Source organism: Sinocyclocheilus anshuiensis, unplaced genomic scaffold (assembly GCF_001515605.1).
Source record: "Sinocyclocheilus anshuiensis isolate Anshui unplaced genomic scaffold, SAMN03320099.WGS_v1.1 scaffold2584, whole genome shotgun sequence".
NCBI classification, from domain to species: domain Eukaryota; kingdom Metazoa; phylum Chordata; class Actinopteri; order Cypriniformes; family Cyprinidae; genus Sinocyclocheilus; species Sinocyclocheilus anshuiensis.
The window spans coordinates 117,441-137,848 of NW_015541360.1; the positions used below are offsets into that span (position 1 = coordinate 117,441).

The 20,408-nt window shown below is 33.5% G+C and overlaps 1 long non-coding RNA gene across 1 annotated transcript; it reads right to left on the reverse strand.

Moving 5' to 3' along the window:
• Positions 1 to 9,832: 9,832 nt before the first annotated feature.
• On the reverse strand, positions 9,833 to 16,992 carry LOC107690810 (uncharacterized). Its single transcript, XR_001634490.1, has 3 exons — positions 16,935 to 16,992; positions 15,813 to 16,036; positions 9,833 to 9,878 (listed from the first exon to the last, which is right to left on the reverse strand). It is a non-coding gene; the product is annotated as an uncharacterized LOC107690810 (long non-coding RNA).
• Between the last annotated feature and the right edge of the window lie 3,416 nt (positions 16,993 to 20,408).

Here is a 20,408-nt window from a genome sequence, read left to right on the forward strand (position 1 = left end):
TATTATTATTATTGAGTTTACAGGGTATGGTGGTTTTGCTGTTGTAAACACTACTGTTGTTGTTGTAGAAAAAATATTTCTGTCTTATTTAAAATAGAATTATATTATAATCCTGTTCTGAATTTATTCATTTTTTAAATTATAATGATGATAAAAACAGGATTGATAAGTAGCCTATAAATCGGATGAGAAAATTAGTATAAGCCTGTTTTATCAGGGTTGTGATAATTATTTTTAAGGCACTCAAAACAAAAAAAGTTCAAAGTAATAGTTTTTTAGTCAGATAACATAAAGACAAGACCCCTCGACGCCCTTTAAACTTTTCCCAATCAAACAGCAAGAAGGAAAGAGAACAGGCACCTTTGTTTATATTGCAGAACGTTAGCTGCATTTTTAATATTTAATTCTAAAGAAATGTAATTTCGTCCCCCGCACTTTATTTGGGCAGGTGTGTTCACGTATAGGTTTCTAGATTTAAATTCAAAGAGACAGTATCGATAGTCTATGCATGACCTGACGTTTTATTCGTATCCAAAAGTGAATATCTGGATGCAGTGTATGTTTAATTCATACTCGAAGCCGGAGGGCGCTCTCGTGCAGAAAGTCCAAAACAGACTCATAGAAGGAATGACTTATGACGTGAGCTGAATAAAAAGCAGAAAAAAACGTGAAGACAATAAACACACGATTGCGAAAATATACGGTTTATGTGTGTTTTTCAAGTTATCTCCAGGTAATAAATAAACTTTATGAATAATGCAGTACTGATTGGCATATCATTTAGTAGCCTATAGAAACTATACATTCCCTGCCTTATTCTGTGATAAAAATGGGGAAAAGGTGCTCGTAGTAGCCTTTTTAAACCGATCATAAAATTGTCATTAGGAAAATATTGAACAAAAATATTATAGCCCCTTGCTGCAGCTAACCTTACTTCCACAGGCTACACACAGCAATATAAACAACAGCTGTGCATGCTCTCTTCACGCAGTTCTTGTATAATAATAATAACTTAATAATATAAGTATACAAGCACACCGCTCCGCTGAGAACTGCACTTACCGGCAGCCGCCGGACGTTATGAAGGCATCAAAGGTGTCTGAACGTGAGGGATAGTCCCTGATGAGATCGTCAGGTGAAAGATCATCATGATGTGGATAATTTTATTTACGACTAAATTATTATTCATTCATTTTACTAATAGTTAGATTGGGCAGGCCTTCACAAAATGGCGTTTAATTACAAAAAAAAAAAAATTGCCTTGACAAAAGGGTACTTTGGGCATCAAGGGGAAAGGGGCAGGTGCTCAAGCACCCATAGCACCCCCCACGGCACATGCCTGAGAATGAGTATATTTATCTTTGAAAGCAGCATAGTGGTGTTTTGTAACAGAGCTTTGGCCTGCTGGATCTGTGCAAATATTAGCAGGTTCCTCAGAACTGTGTGTTTTAGGCACACTGGGTTCCTCTCTACAGACTCTGAAGTAACAGACTGATCCTAAAACACACACTATGACAGACGTCGCCATCAAGCAGCACATTCACTGGAAATGCCAGGTTAGTGAGAACTTCTCACTGGGTCAGCGGCTTCCATCGCTGAGGGTTCATGGGAAATGTGCTTAATGTGTTAATAAGAGCCTTTCTAAAAATACCCTCTCGGCTGACAGATCTAGTGATTCATGTACAACTACACTGTGGAGTGAACCGGCGGGTCGCAGCTCTGTTCTGATGGGGCATGAAAACACACAGAATGCAAACTATACATGCAATTAAACCACATAAACGTGTCTCCAATGCCTCAGAGACCTAACCCTAACCCTAACAGATTTAAACCGTTTTCTTTTTTTTTTTAAATTAAGGATACATACAAGTCACATACAGGTCACATAAAATAAAATAAAATAAAATACAATTAAATACAATTAAATTAAAAAATAAAATAAAATAAATGGGATAAAATAAATGTTTTTGTGTGTTATTTTAAATCATATTTTATATTTTATTATTAGTATTACCTTAAAAAAGTATAAAATAAATATTCATATTTAGGATACATAAAATGGTACCTATAAAATTAACTTGTCATTGGCCATTTCCATGAAGAGACTTAGTAGAGATAAGGAATTTGGACATGACAAAATAAAAATAAAATAAAACCAAAAAATCTCTTTTGATGTGAATTAGCTGTTAAATATTCTTCATCTATTTCAGCATATATTCCTTTGAACGACCCATATCTAGAATGGCTAGTGAGCACTAGTTTCTGTGGCCGCTGCTGTTCTTCGCCATGGTAACGCGTGACATTTCGCAGGAGGGTCTGACTGTGTCAGTCGGTCTCCAGGCTCAGCGAAGCTCTGTGTTTGGGAATGTTCCCGTTCTGACGGATGAAAGAGCGCTCCTACTGGGAAAGCTCAAAGCTGATGGATCTGCCTTTCAGCACCTCCTATAATCACCTCAATAACCTCCTGCAGACTGCCGAATGACTTCAGAGCTATTCATTTTCTGGAAACAAATGATATAACATTCCTGCTCTGTCCTGTGGACACACCTGGATTCTTCTGTATTTATTTGGTATTTTTAAAGTCATAGTTTGAAAACCATATGGATATAATCATGCCAAAATTGCATTGGATGAAGTGAAATTCTAATTACAATTTGTATGTTTTAATTATGATTTACATTAAATGAATAACTGAACAATACATTTTACATTCAAATAAAACAAAAATGTTTAATTTAAAAATAATTATTTTTATTAGATTTTTAAGCAGTAGTTTGTAATAAAATTAAATGACATTAAAATTAAAGAATTAAAAATGAAATAAAAATATTACATTTTAATATTACAGTTTTAAATTTTAGTTTTACAATTTGTAATGTAAATGTTTAATTCTAAGTTATTCATTGTACATTTTAAATTAATAGTTTAATAATAAATTAAAATTTTACTTCATCCAGTAGACTTGCATTAAGATTATATCCTTATGAGCATTTATTTAAAATATAAATCTTTTGTAAGAATATACACTACTGTTCAAAAGTATTCTTTTACTGTTCTTTAAAAAAAAAGAAATTAATACTTTTATTCAGCAAGGATGTGCTAAACTGATACAAAGTGATAGTAAAGACTTCTATTGTTACAAAAGATTTATATTTTAAATAAATGCTGTTCTTTTTAACTTTTTATTCATTAAAAAATCCTGACAAAAGTATCACAGGTTCCAAAAAAAATATTAAGCAGCATAACTGTTTCAATCATTAATTATGAATCAGCATATCAGAATGATTTCTGAAGGATCATGTGACACTGAAGACTGGAGTAATGATGCTGGAAATTCAGCTTTGATCACAGAAATAAATTACATTTTAAAGTACATTCACATAGAAAACAGTTATTTTAAATTGTAAAAATATTTCACAATATTACTATTTTTTTCTCTATTTTTGATCAAATAAATGCAGCCTTGATGAGCAGAAAAGACTTCTTTAAAAACATTCAAAATCTTACTGATCCCAAACTTTTGAGTGGGAGTGTATATATATATATATATATATATATATATATATATATATAAATATAAAATTAACATATTTTATTTTACAATTGGATCAATCATACAATTATGACAGAAATCCAATTAGTCTTCAAATTGTAACATGATAAAAATATATATTAAAAAACCCTTTAATTAACTAAAAAGTCTGTTTTATTCTTTATTTCTTCACCTTTTGTTATAAGCTTCACAGATGCATCTAAAAACAGAAGAATGAGTTCTGCTCCAGCGGCGCGTTAAACCCGGTTTGGAGATCAGCTGAGGAGGTGAGAGCGAACGGAGGTGTAAAGCCAAATCTTTGTGAAAGTGATAATGAGCTTCATAATTATTTCATTAATGCTCTTCGCACAGTTTTTTCCCTTTCTTTCCAGCAGGATGCTGAATGAAATGATGAACTATAATGGCCTCCAGTGACTCATCAGCTCTTGCTTGAGGATGAAAGCGGAGCGGCTCAGAGAGATCCAGTCAGATAGAGGCCTTCTTGTTCACCGACTCAAAAGGTCATTGGCATAATAATATCATTTCCTGTGGGCATCATATTTGTTCTTTAAACTCCACACCAGCCTGAGAAGAAAGCTTACTTTATGTCTCAGCAGGCCTCCAGTGATCGGCAAGCTTCAGTGATTTCTGCTTAAGACTGCTTATCGCTGCCAGCAAGTTCCTTCATTTAATATTTTTCACTCGTTTTAAAAAGTCAGGAAGCTTTTTAGTGCAAATGCAACAAAATGAAGCATAAACGTGGAGATTTTAAATTTTATTTTGTTTACTTAGTTTAATTTACATTTTATTAATTGTATTGTTATTTTACTTTAAATTAATATTTAAATGTAAAGTTCTAATTTAAATTTTTAGTTTAATTATTTAAAATGTACATTTTAATTATCAATTTAAATATTTAACTGAATTTTAAATTTAGTTTATTTATGACTGAATCCAAATTATCACAGAAATCCAAGTACAAAATATTTTGAAAAACCTTTAAAATAACTGTCTTTTCTTTATTCTTATTTTTAGCAACAGTATTAAGCACAAATAAGGAGAGTTTTTATTTTAATTTTATTTAAAGTTGATTTTATTTTTACTTTTATTTTACTATGCCTTAATTAGCTTTTGCTATACTTTTCAAATGCATTTAATCTATAGATTTAGTTGTTTTATTCTATCATGGCTTATTTGATCATTTTAAACAAGTATTTGTTAGTATTTGCCTGAAAAATTATCTGTACATCGAGGCATAATTTCTTTTACAAAAACTGGAGTTTGCTACCTAGTTCAGGTTTTAAAACAGGTTCGTTTCATTCTAGTATTTCACAGCATATGCATTAATAAACGCAGGAGTCCCAAAACTAAAGACTCAAGGATCTCGAAGTTCAACTCTGATAGAGAAACCTTTCCTTCAACTGAATCCTTCAAACTCAAAAGAAAAAGGTTCTACATTTTTGTCTTTAAAGAAAATAAAACCCCAGAAGACCTAAAACAACGGTCTCCCTCACGTTGTGATTTTTCTAACACAATCTCTCAATAATCACACTCATGCTTTTCACAACATTATATCACTCAAACACTCAGTTTTCACACTCATGCTCTCCTGCTTTTCTCTTTACCAAAGCGCCTCAAATAAGGGTTTTTTAAAGGCTCTCGTTAACCACGTCAGCAGAAGAGCAAAAGAAGGAAACTGAAAATACAAAGTGGGCGTTTACAACTAACTAAAATCTGAAAACTTTTAATGCATTTGGTCTGAAAACGGGTTTCAAAGTGCACATTTTTTGAAAACAATAGCATTATTGTCGCTGTGTAAACTACAAAATGTCAATTTGTGAAAACGGCATCGCCAACTAGTGGCCTGGCATGCATAATACAGTCGTTTGAAATCATTTTCGCGGATCCGTGTGAACATGGATCGTTCTGACAATCTTTTTTTAGCACATCGTTGTGTTGTAAACGTACCCTGACAATCCAAACCTGAAAAAAGGAGAGCTTTTGAAGCAGCTCTTTTCCATGCAATGACATGAGGACAAGTAAATAATAACAAAAGTTTCATTTTGGAGTGAATTATTCAATAAGTGTGATTGCATTAAATCAGAATAATCGGTTTGAAGGAGTGCAGTCATTAGTTCAGGTCATCATCAGTCGCTGCTATTTGACTGAGCTCAAACAGGTTGAGTTGAATTGACAGATTCCTTCAGCTTTAGTCACCATGTAAACAACACGGTTAATGAATACCTCTTTCACAGGACTCCGGCTGAGCCGCTCTCTCCTCCAATCTCAGCTCTCCATCGCTCAACACCTGCTTTCTCTCGGACAGAAGCGCAGTGTCTGACGGTGTGCCAGCGAGAACTTCAACCCCTGGACACAAAAAATACATTACAGAGACGCCAAGCTGGCAGAGGATCAGCATGTTTGGCGTGAGATCAGAGAAACACACGTTTGCAATGAAAACAAAGAAGTCCGTTCAGAGGTAGATGTGAATCTGTCATTCAATGTGACTCATGAAAATGTATGATTTGTGTGAAAAAGCAAGCATGAAGAGCCATAACTCCAGCTCTAATCCTGCAAACTCATATGAATTGGCAACAAATCAAAACAGTCATGAATTGATGTTAAACTGTGCTGAATTTGCGATATAAAGCAAGTATGTTTCCACAATGATGCACAATAATAAAATAAAAGAGGACTCAGACGTGAAAGCTATGATCGATCAAAACTAATCTCTGGCCTGAATTATTATTTTTTATTAAAAATGATTTTTTAATTCCAATTCAACTGCTGAATTTAATCTATACATTTTTTATTTTATAAATATTTATAAAAATGCAAAGAAATTAATATTACCACAATTAATTTGTAAGAAGAAAAAGTACAGTTTTTCAAAACAAACATTGAATGTTGGTTTGCTTGAAAAAGTAAGAAAATGTTTATAGACCTTACGGACAGAGAGAACATATAGATCTATAAATATACATTTGATATATTGTATCATTTTAAATACATAACAATAATATTTAATAAAAACAAAAACTTATAGCAGGTTTCCCAAACTTGGGTTCAAAAAGCCCTGGTTGATGAAAAGCTATAATAATTAATTTAAAAAATATATATAAAAAATAATAAAAATTAAAAAAAACTACAAACACACTTAATAATAGAGATGGTTAAATAATTAAGTAATATTAACTTAAGATCGCAAGGGTACTTCAAGTAAATATTTAATATAAATCATAAAATAAATAAATAAATTAGACAAAAAAATCAAACACACTTAATAATAAAGATGGGTCAAATCATTAAAAAATATTAACTTAAAATCTTAGGGGTACTTCAAATAAATATGTAATATAAATCATAAAAAAATAAATTTGAAAATCAACAAACACACTTAATAATAAAGATGGTTAAATCATTAAAAAAATGCTAACTTAAAATCTCAGGGCTACTTCAAGTAAATATTTAAATTAAAAATAAATAAACCGAATTAAAAATCAAACAAAAAAATAATCAAACACTTAATAATAAAGATGGTTAAATCATTAAAAAATATTAACATCTCAGGGGTACTTAAAGTAAATATTTTAGGTCAGTGAGGATTAGCTGACAAAAACGTTTGGTAATCCCCGATTTATAAAGTGGAAGAACACTTCATTTCCCCCAAATTATCTGATGTGTTGAATTTCTGTGAATTGCAATTCAGTAAATTCCTCTTCCTGTGTGTTGTGTCCAATTCAATTCAAATCCACACTCATGAACTGAAAAGGACCCAATTTTTTTGAATATTGCCCCATATTTATATACCAAGTATATCTAGCCTACCAAGTTTATACACTGACCAACCACAAAAAAGCTCCTCTTGTCATCTCTCCCTTGAGTACTTGACTCACCTGCTGATTATATGAGTAGTTAAAGTATTTATTTAGTAAAACATATATTTTGTTATCCAAAAGAAATCTAATATAAATGTAGTTCAATGATTTGGCCTTACATTGCAGTCCAGGGCCTCTGAAGCGGGAAGCAGTGGGTCTGTGACAAACAAGCACATCTTGTGCAGCAGCAGGAGAAATGTTATCCAGCAAGCCTTTGGGATGTTTAATAACACCGCCTTTCCAATTTTAGGCCAACTCTAAGGTAATAAAAACTGTCCGAGCGGACCCAAAACCACAAACCAAATACCTGCGAGCCTGGAGGCTACGAAATGATGACAAAACAGATACAATTTCCTGGTGTACCAATAAACACTCAAGTACAATTGGAAAAGGGCTGGGGAAAGAAATGAGATGTGATATAATGCCGAGCGGGTTGGGTGAGACGCACCGAATAACCTCCCAAACGAGCTCATATACACAATGATAATAGCACCGATTTGATCAGCGGCCTGAAAAATAATGACCGCACAAACACCCGGTCCATCCAGCAGGACAAAAGCCTTGCTTAAAAGTAAAAGTTTAAAAGCCTTGATGTTTGAAGGTTTATAGTCCACACGGACAGAGAAAAATGCATGGATCAATCAATATCAATTTATATAACACTTTGAAACAATATAATATCTATAACGATTATTCGCCAAACCAACTTCACAAAGTCACTGGCAAACACAAATGCTTTTAAATACTAAAACATGAAACTTTGTTATGAAACAAGTACATTTTTATGTATAATTTCCACAGTTGTATATATTTAAATATATCATTGTTTTTATTTTAACAGCTATATAATATAAAGAGTAGAATAAGATGAGAAAAAGGTTGAAGAAAAGCCAGACAAATCCTTAAGAGCTAAAAAAAGCCTTAGAGTTTGAAGGTTTATAGTCCTTACAGACAGAGAGAATGACTAATAGGTCCATCAATATAGATTTGTATTTAGTTTATATAGTCATAATTTTTAATAAATAGTAGTAATAATATTAATAATAAAAATAACAACTAGAGTTTCCCAAACTGGGGTCTGTAAGTTGATGAAAAAAGCTAATAATTAATTATTTCGTGAATTTGTGAATTGATTGAAAGCTAATAATAATTAAATTACAAAAGTGTAAAATTAAAATAAAACAAACTAAAAAAAATTAATAAATAAAAAATAATTTATGAATAAGTGAATACATAAATAAATTCACAAAAAAGATTATTCAATTATTTAAAAATATTAAAGGGCACCTATTATGCAAAATAGATTCTCATGCAGTGTGACGTCACATTGCTTAGGCCCCGCCCACGGGTGCTGATTGACAGCCCTACATTGCTATAGTTTCCGCCCTCAGCGGTTGCACGCTGTCCTCCTTTTAACCGTATTTGTGTGCATACATTAAGTATTTTTAACTGATCAGCACCGCGCTTGTGAGATTAGTTCTCGCCGTTCGTATCGCGAGATTCGTTCAGTAGCGCAGTCGCGCGGTCGGTCCACTGATCCGTGCCGATGGCAGGTCAGCGCGGCGCGAGCTCTGTAACATCGCACTGTTTCGTCCCACTTTCAGTGCATTTGGCTTCGCATATGTACGGCTAAACACTGGTTCTCTCGCTCTCAGTCATGTTGCTTCTACCTGCTGTTTACTACTGAGAGGCGTATACGCGACGCCCTCTTCTGGAGACGGGGCGGGAATATGCAGCTCATTTGCATTTAAAGCCAAAGCAGCTCTTTTTTAGACACGCCCCAAACATTACATTTTCCAGATGTTATAATAAATTATCTGTTGGGTATTTTGGGCTGAAACTTCACAGACACATTCTGGGGACTCCCAAGACCAATATTACGTCTTGTAAAAAGAGGCATAATAGGTGCCCATTAACAAAATCTCGGGTATTTTAAGTAAATATTAATAATAAAAATAAGAACTGGAGTTTATAAAACTCTAGTTCTAAAATATAAAGTAATATTAATAAAATAAAATAAAAACCTTATAGCAGGGTTTCCCAAACTGGGGTTCACGAGTTGATTAAAAGCTAATAATTATTACATAATAAAAACGTAAAATTAAAACAAACAAAAAAACTAATTAACAAACCAAAACATAATAAAAAATAAAATAAAACCAACATACTTATCAATAAATCATTAACTTATTAAGATATTAAGGAGTATTTTAAGTAAATATTAAGAATAAAAATAATAACTAGAGTTTCCCAAACTGGGGTTGGTTAGTACGTTGATGAAAGGCTAATAATTAAATAAATCATAAAAATATATCAATTAAAAAATAAAAACACAATCAAACAAACAAAAAATATCACATTTCAAAACACATTTACTAAAATAGATGATTAAACGATTGAAATATTACCTTAAAAATATCAGGGGTACTTTAGGTCAAATGGGTTTGGCAGAAGTTGCAGAAAATGTCCTGAGAAAAAAGCAAAGAGATTTCGGGTTAGTAGACAGGCCTCATCAGGGACCTAATATAAACATTTGTGCATAATTTACAATGCGTGCACACTGACAGATGTATTTTTGGCAGGAAAAACAGCCGTTTAATTAGAACAAAGTATGCATTTTCTTGGCTAGACTTACAGGAGCTTCATATCGGTGAATAAAAGCATTTTCCAAGGGTTTTGCACTTCACACTGTGACTCACATCCCTTCGAGACGGTTTCCAAGAACTTGTAACCGCCGCACTCTAATTGAATTTTTATGCCGGGTCACATGGCTCTCTGTGGCAATCATTCGCAGCTCGCCGTGACCTGTGACATCTGCTCGTGACCTCTCCTGCCCGTCAGGCCGATCTGAGACGGGAGTTTGAGAGTCGGGATAATCAGCTTTGTTCCTCACTCGAGCGCAGCTTTAATAAGCCTATTGATTTCAGGAGCCATCGATCGGCTCGTCAACCTGACACGCTTTGGAGAGGAGCTGCAGGGGGAGGACGGCACTGATAACTGGGATTTCCTTTGTCTGAAAATCACTAGGCAACTCACACAAGTGCAGCATGAGGTAAACGCTGGGTTTGTGACATACATATGTATATGATCAAGGGTCAGTTCATCCCGGTAGGATTGAACGCTTGTCTGCGCAATAATGAAGAGGCCAAAGAGCAAAGAGACTGAAATATTGTATGGCAAACCCCTGAGGCTTCTGCTGTGGGATTCATATATACAAACTACTTTACGGTCAATATTCTGCTATGGATTCATGTAACAATACACAATAACAGTAAAGACTTGAATGGCCAAATTACTGTCATTTTAGATTCAGCTACATATAACACTTTGAAACAATAAAAGGTCATTAAGAAACATTAGTAAACATAGCGAATCATTTGATTCCGATCAGAACTTTGGAGCGGGTTAGCGAATCGTTTGATTCAGAACTTCAGAGCACGTATCGCTATTTTTTTCTGATTTCTTTTTTTTTATGAAACAGTACAAAACATCAAACCATTAAGGCAATACAATTATAAAAACAAAACAAACAAACAAACAAAAAAAAAAAAGAAAGAAGGAATATACAATAGAAATCCCTTAAGAAAATTAACAATAGGCCTGGTAAAAGTGTAACCAAGTCGTTGTTGTTGGTTTTTTTTTGTTTGCATAACCACAGTTTTACTACAAATGCCAATTAATTTGTGATTGGTTACCATGGTTTAACTAAAGTAACCATATAATATATATATACAGTACTCAACATTTGATGTGGATCAAAAAAGTTTAGAGATGCTACAGCACTCTTATTATTTTATACTTTCTCCTACAATGGCATATATTTTAGTACAAACATCTGACACAAAGAACTTGATTGTCAGTGCGATACTATTTAAATACAAGTTTATTAGAAGTGTAATGGTGTAAGTTTTCTGCTGATGCTGTATGTTTATGTGTGAAGTGAGTCATTATATTAGCGTCTGAATGAGGTCTTTGCCATGGTGTGACGGGGGGCTGCAGGTCAAACATGCTTCAGTCTGGCGAGTCACTGTCTGCTGTCCGTCTACACTGGGCACATTGTTAAAGCTGCCAGCTCACCAGTTTGTGAACGGCAGTGGGAGTCAAGGAAGGGCCCGGCGCTGCCAACAGAGAATCAATGACAACCCACACGCTCCATTTCTCATGTAAACTCTTTCAAACTCTTGACCTCTTCGTTTAGTACTTTTCTCTGCAGCCGTGACTTTTAGACCTTTAAAATTCTAATCCCAATGTATTTTCTCTATTTATTTATTTTTGGTGTTTTCTGTGTTATTTTACCAAATGTTATTATAATATTAATATTTATTAATGTATTATAAAATAATAATTACATATAAATTAAATTATTATAAATAATTTTCATTTAATTTATTACTTATTTGAACATTTTCAAGCAGGTTTATTGGAATCATATAAATATGCTCCTAAATGGCACATCAAAACAGAATGAACTGTGATTGGTTGCCATACATGTCAATCAAACAGTCGTTTCCTATCAAAGTAGGCGGTCACTGACCACAATAAGTTTTAATTTGGACCAGGCATTGCGGTGATAGTCTAAAGTCTGACTAAGACAACCAACAGTCCCTGATCTATCTGAAGAAACCTGAAGGGTGGAGGAAGCATCGGGATGAGAAACAGAGACAGTAAGAGAATCTGTCACGGTTCATGGATCCGTGTGTTCAATTCTGCGTGTCTGTTTGTGTTACCTGTCTGATTAGCGTCGGCGCCATCTTTGACCAAGAGAGGCCTGTTTTGTCAAATCTGGTTATGTAACTGCTTACTGGCATTGCATCTGTTGTTGGGGGAAAAAAATAACTCTGATTGAAAACATGATGCAATTAGTGCGGAGAAACTCAAAGACTCCAGTCACATCAAACCAGATCCTCCAAGACAGAAATCGAATCTCCAGAAACCTGTCAAGGAACAAGAAAGATGTCATTTCTTTAGGAAGTAAAACAAACTACTTAGTGCACCTTTAAAGTGAACATGAAATCAAAACAGACTCTATTTTGCATATTCCTGGTCTTACTGCGAATGACCTTTTGGTGCATGTTATTCCAAATTAAAACGCTTGTCATCATAATCTTTCATCAAAGTGCAGTAACTTAAAAAACTGGTTTAGGATTTACTTTGAAACTATGTTCACTCTGAAATTGACAGTGCATTTAATAAATAATTACAAAGAAATGGCTAGTAACACATTGAATTAAATGTGAAATTTTGAACCCATTTCTCATGCAAGCTCTTTTTTAAACTCATCTCTCAATTCCTTTTTCACAATTTTTCTGTACTTTTTTAATGTCAGACAATTATTTTAATTTACTATAATATTAATATTATTAAAATATAATTTATAAATAATTCAAATATTTATTATAAATGAATAATTAAATATTAATTTATTTATTATAAATAATTCATTTTAATTGATTTATTTTCATATTTTCCAAGCACACACACACACACCATTTTTTCATGCAAACTCTTTCAAACTCATCTAAATCCCCTTTTCGCTATTTTTCTGTCCATTAATGTCAGACAATTATTTTAATTTATTATAATACTAATATTTATTGAAATATTATGTCTAAATTATAATAATATTTATTATAAATTAATAATTAAATAATTAATTTATTACATAATTCCTTTTAATTTAATTTAATTTAATTTATTTTAATATTTTCCAAGCAGTAACACACTGAATTAAATGTAACATTTTGAAGAAAACACACTGAAATAGTATTTTCTTGTAAAACATACTTTCATAATCTTTGTTTTATTTACTACTTTTTTAAAATTATTTAACCACTTGTCATTTGTTTTCTCATTAAATATTCAGTTTCACAGAATGCCGTTTCATGTTGAGTTCAGCTTTATATTTCTTTCATGTCAGAGGTTGTACGTTTTATAAACCACCTAAAAGGTAGGTAGAATCAGCAGGATATCTGGATTTTCAGTATCAATCTACATCATTTGAGCAAATATCTGCGCAGAAATGCCACACAGGAACGTGAAGCGACTGCCGAATGGGCCGGTTTATTTGAAGGGCAGGTTATTTCTCTGGAGTATCGTATTACTGAAGGTGAATGTGTCTGGCTGGACTACCACTGAGACAGTATTAATAGTGACAGGTGTGCTGGAGTCCTGCAGCTCATTCACTAGCGTCTGGGACTTTCACAATAACCCACACAATCGACTTTTATTGCCTCGGCTTACAGGGGCTTCACGGCGTCCAGCCTATCAGACTAAGCAGCTTAACAGCGACAGCCTTCTGAGAGCACGCTTCACCTCCACCTCCATCAATCAATCGCTGCTTACAGGCCTTCGGAAACCAAAATAAACAACTTGCCAGCGAGAAACTGGACCGTGTCATGAATCTATATGGATCCAGGGGCCATGAGGTGAACGAAACGGGGTGAAACACAGAATAAGGGGTGGATTCACTAGAGTCGCACCACCTTTGTGAGTGTTATTTTTACGGTTCACACTTAGTGTTACCGACTGTGTGCCAACACAAAGATATTTGGTATCAGGCCTTAAAGGAATAGTTCAGCCGAAAATGAAAATATGCTGAAAATTGACTCACCCTCAGGCCATCCAAGATGTGGATGAGTTTGTTTCTTCATCAGATTTGGAGAAATGTAGCATTGCATCAGTGTCTCAGCAATGGATGCTCTGCAGTGAATGGGTGCCGTCAGAATGAGAGTCCAAACAGCTGATAAAAACATCATAATAATCCACAAGTAATCCACAGCACTCCAGTCCATCAGTTAACATCTGGAGAAGACAAAAGCTGAAACAAATCCATCACTAAGAAGTTTTTACTTCAAACTTTTGCTAAAATACAAGTCTTTTTTTTCATGTCCAGATAAAAAAAAAAAAAAGAATAAAGAATAATTAGTGAAATAATAAAGTTAAATTTTAAATAAATAATTTTAAAATAAAACCAATCAAAATAAAACATTTAAAATATGAAATATTTTATTTGTTTACTGTAATGAAGGCCTAATGTAATCATTAACATACTTCAGTGAACATGCAAATATGTTGTGAATTTATTGAAATATTAATCTTAACTTCAAGCAAGCATTTTAGGGCAAAGGGGCACATTCCACTATACCACTAACTAGAAAGTATCATGTCGTGTGTGTGTGTGTGTGTGTGTGTGTGTGTGTGTATATATTAGGGCTGTCAAACGATTAATCACGTTAAATCGCATCCAAAATAAAAGTTTTTGTTTACATAATATATGTGTGTGTTCTGTGTATATTTATTATTTATATATAAAGAAACACATATACAGCATATATTTTGAAAATATTTACATGTATTTACATGCATATATTTGTATTCATATAAATTATATCGTATATAAATATGTTTAATATATAAACGTAACATATTTTCTTAAATATATACGTGCATGTGTGTGTATTTATATATGCATAATAAATATGCACAGTACGCACATACAGTGGGTACGGAAAGTATTTATACAAATACACACACACACGACATGATACTTTCTAGTAAGTGGTATTGTCCCAAATCGATTGACTATAAGTGTGTATAATTATAGGAAGCTTTATTGTTCGCTTTTAGATTTTGAAAAATAATTATAAAAAAAATGCAATAGTTAGTTAAACCATAAAAATGTGAGATATAAATATATATCCAGTTCTAAGGGGTAAAAAAGACTGATATGTTCTCAGAATTATGAGTTTTCGAGAAAAAAAGTCAGAATTGAGAGATAAAAAATCGCAATTACCTTTGTTATTTTTTATTCAGTGGCGGAAATGGGCTTGCATAGCATTCAACAAATTGTTCAATAAAAAAAAAAAATCAACACTCACTAGTTATTCGAGTTTATGAAAAACGAATAATTAATTAAATCATAAAAATGTGAAATTACACTGATTTTAAAAATAAAATCAATAAAATAAAACACTTACTAAAAAAAAAAAAAAAAAAGACTTGTTTACCTGGATGTCATGTAGCTAACCAATATCAGAAACTGTGAATATGTTAATGTGTTCAGCTAAATATTTTATGTAAAAAGGGGTTGATGGAAAAAAGGTTGGGTATCCCTGCTCTAGTCATGACACCCCATTGGCATAGACCATCCAAATGAAACAATATTGAATGAATCATCAAAAGCAGCTATTTTGTTCATATGTATATTAAAAGACATGCAGATTAATCCCAGTAGACTGAAAAACAAGATGGAAATACTGATTTCTGCAGTACCAGAGTTCAAAAATACACCTTCACACCAACAAACTTTGACACCAAACTCTATGGTGTGAATGGATGAGAGAAAAAAAAAGCCAAGAATGCAGCGGCGGGTTGAAATGAAAAGGCCCCGAGTGAATGCTTACCCACTCTCCAGATTTGGCATCGTTCACAGGAGACTCTCGCTGTGGGAGAAACAGTAAAAGGCTGGATTTGAGTGGCCGCCAGCGGAACGAGCCAACTATTTCTCATTTGGACCTGACCAGCCGATGACCCTCCTGTTGGAGAGATGGAGCTCTGGAAAAACAAAAGCACTGGCACTGAACCGAGCGAGAGGAGGGACGAACCGCGAGACGAGTCTGACCAACATCTGCAGAGACAAAAACAACAATGAACAGTTTATTTTGTTCAAGTTAAAAAAGATACAGTAATTTATTGTAATTTATTCCTGTATTTTCAGCATCATTACTCCAGTCTTCAGTGTCACATGATCTTCAGAAATCATTCTAATATGCTGATTGCTGCTCAAGAAAGATTTCTGATTATTATCAATGTTGAAAACAGTTGTGCTGCTTCATATTTTTCTGGGTAAGTAATACGTTTGTTCAGCAAGGACGCATTAAATTGATCTAAATTGACAGCAAAGACATTTCTAATGTTACAAAAGATTTCTGTTTCAAATAAATGCTGTTCTTTTGAACTTTCTATTCACCAAAGAATCCTGAAAAATAAAACATATCACCGTTTCCACAAAAATATCGTGCAGCACAACTGTTTTCAAAATTGATAATAACCAGAAATGTCTTTTGAGCAGCAAATCAGCATATTAGAATGATTTCTGAAGATCATGTGACACTGAAGACTGGAGTAATGACGCTGAAAACACAGCTTTGATCACAGAAATAAATTACATTTTAACATATATTAACTTAGAAAATATTTATTTTAAATTGTATAATATTTAACAATTTTTACTGTATTTTCGATCAAATAAATACAGACAAGTGAATAAGACACTTCTTTCAAAAACATTAAAAAATCTTAATTCCAAATATTGGAATGGTAATGTATAAACTCACTTAATTTTGATACATTATACATTAAAAAAAAAAATTCCAATCTTAATTTTCCTTCTCAAATAAATGTATTTTGATTTAAGAATTTTTAGATATTTGTAATGGGAAAAGAGGAAAATACCAAGAAAGAAAGTAAGAAAATCTTTTTTTGCAGCAGCAGCAGCAGCAAGCTTTCACACTCAATATCCTTACTTTTCCACGATTTCTCCACAAGTGAGATTCTTTGAGTTATTGCCAAACCGATGAGAAGGTATTTTTTTCAACAAAAAACAAAAAAAAGAGTGACACACAAAAGAGGAGATGCCGGGAGAGGGCAGGATGCATGCTTGTGTGTTTGAGGCTGCGGTGGGTTTGTTGAACCTACCAAAACACACCAAATTCAACAAGCAGGGGCCAGATATCACGTGTCAGTGCGATGTTTATTACCGGGGCCCCGTTTGGCTGAGGAATGACTCGAGGCTTCCAGTGATGGAGAGGAGGAGCCCGACGAAGTATGCTTTACACTCAACCCCCTCTGAAAAAGCCTGGAAGAGAAATGCTCCACATATCCGGCAGCTTTGCAGAGGCCTGCCCCCAATTATCCTCCCACAAAGCTGCTAAAAAAAACACAAAAGTATCTGACCGGCCAGAGCGTTTGATGTTGCCACGCAATGTTTGACAGAGAACAGGACGGCTTTGAAAAGAGAGGTCTGTGTGAACTTGCCTGCCCTCGTTCAACATTTGGAAACGAGGCTCGGGGAAGCAAATGCCTTGGATTGGAATCAGCTGTTGAGTTGAAGAAACATGGTTTTAAACAGGGCCGTATGTGCCAAACATCTAAAAATGTCACTCGCTGGCGGGTTCACTGCTGAAGAGCTTGATATGACTGCTGATATGCTTCACCACGACTGACAGAGCTTGTCAAACTACACTCACAATTAATAGGAAATGATGGTGGAATGTTGATTAAATGTGTTAAATAAGTGATTGTGTGCATAGTCAGCCAACTAAAAATCTGTAAGATTTTTTAAAAAGAAAGACTTTTTTTTTTCAGAAAGCATGCATTAAATTGATCAAAAGTGACATAAAAAAGATAAAAAAGAGTTGTGAGAAAAAACTCTGAATTGCAAGATATAAACTCAGAATTCTGAGAAAAAAGTAAAAATTGCAAGATACAAATTCACAATTGCAAGAAAAAAGTCAGAATTGTGAGATATGAACTTTGAATTATGAGGGAAAAAAGTCTGATTTATGAGATAAAAAGTTGCTATTACATTTTTATTTTTTATTCCTTGGCGGAAAAAAAAAACAATTGTGAGATGCTCAGAATTGTGAGAGAACTTTTCAGAATTGCAAAATATAAACGGAGAATGGTGAGAAAGATAAAACATTGCAATTACCTTGTTTTAATTTTTTTAATCCGAAGCGGAAATCAATAGAAAACAGCCATTTTGAATCATAATAATATTTCACAATTTTCCTGTTTTTACAGCATTTAATTTTTTTTTTTAAATAAACAGCCTATGTGAGGACAAGAGACATCTTTTAAAAATATGAAAAAATCATAATGATTTCAAACTTTGTAAGGCAGCACAAAAATACTAAAAATAAAAGAAAAACCTAAAAGCTATAAAATACTAAAAATAAATGAGCTATTTAGAATCAATACCATTTCACAAATTTCCTGTTTTTACTGTAAATGAACGGAGCCTCTGTGAGGTAAAGAGACGTCTTTCAGAAACATTAAAACATTTTTAATGATTTCAAACTTTTGTACACTACGGCAGCACAAACAAATCTTAAAAAAAAAATTATATATAGGCATATATATATATATATATATATATATATGTATATACTGTATACACACACACATATATATATACATGTATGTATGTATATATGTGTGTGTGTGTGTATATATGTATGTATATACACTAAAAATATAAAAAATATCAATATAGTCACTAGAGTGAAAAATTAAAGTGAAAGGACAAACTGAAAATACAACAGGATAAAATCAAGTCCTGTCCAACACTGTTTTTTTTAGATGAATATCCTGATTCATCCAAATGCATTACAGCCTATTTCAGAAATGAAATGGATTGTGAACGCTTTATATGTTGGCTTTTGTTTCACCTATTTTGCATTCTCAAGAAACCCAAATGCTGATGTTTGCTTCAAAAGACATTAATCAAAACTACTTTGAATCTTGGCTCCTGATAAGCTTTATATCACATGCATGCTTTGCGTAAGTCAATGACTAAGCATGTTTTTGAGTTCGTGAGTCACATAATCAGCTATTGTTTGGATCAGTGCTGCATCATACTAAATCAGGCCCTGTGTAAACACACTGAGAGCCATGTGCTGCGTGACAGGCTGCGAGAGGTGAAGCGCTGTTCAGAAACAGGTCTGTGCTCTGGAAATTTCCAAGCCTTTTGGCTCACGAGCATCAGAGAGTTTGTGTACACTGCTGCGAGTCCTGTCAAGCATCAAGTTGTGCCCTAAAGGAAGCTTTAAATGCGAGAGGAACGGTGGGAACGCTCGATCATGACATCAAAGGCATCGGAAACTCTGGACTCTTTACCGTCGGTTGCACGTCCTGTCATTCACACATAATAAACAACATCGTTTGGCCTTGGCCTTGCCTCCATAAAAGCATCACAGCTCAAGGAATATTAGAATCGGCAACCTTTGAAAGCGGAAAACAACGAAAAACAGAAGCCTTAAAGGGGTCATATGATGCTGCTAAAAAGAACATTATTGTGTGTATTTGGTGTAATGAACTGTGTTTATGTGGTTTAAGGTTCAAAAAACACATTATTTTCCACATACTGTACATTATTGTTTCTCCTCTATGCCCCGCCTTTCTGAAACGCGTCTATTTTTACAAAGCTCATCGGACTGAAAAACGAGATGTGCTCTGATTGGCCAGCTATCCAGTGCGTTGTGATTGGCCGAATACCTCAAGCATGAGACTGTGTGCTTCTGAAGACAGATAACACAAACACTGCAAAATATGATGAATATGCTAAAAAAAAATTAAAAAAATTCTCTCCCAGTTTATTAAATTGCCGGAATTATCAGTGTTGTTGCTGTTAACTAAAACTAAAACTATAAAAGCAATGTTTTTGTGAAGTGATATAAATCTGAAAAATATATATATGTAAGTTGAAAAACTTTAAAGGGCACCAATTATGCCCCTTTTTACAAGATGTAATATAAGTGCCTCCAGAATGTGTCTGTAAAGTTTCAGCTCAAAATACCCCACAGATCATTTATTATATAATTTTGAAAATGCCTATTTCGAAACACACGTTGTGTGTTTTTATATCAGGCGTGGTTGACTCTTAACTTTTATGAAGAATATCTTGTTGGATTTGAGACACTCCAAAGCATCATATGACCCCTTTAAGTTGTGTGTTTCTGAAGACAGATAACACAAACACTGCAAAATATGATGAATATGCTAAAAAAAATTAAAAAAAATTCTCTCCCAGTTTATTAAATTGCCGGAATTATCAGTGTTGTTGCTGTTAACTAAAACTAAGACTATAAAAGCAATGTTTTTGTGAAGTGATATAAATCTGAAAAATATATATATGTAAGTTGAAAAACTTTAAAGGGCACCAATTATGCCCCTTTTTACAAGATGTAATATAAGTGCCTCCAGAATGTGTCTGTAAA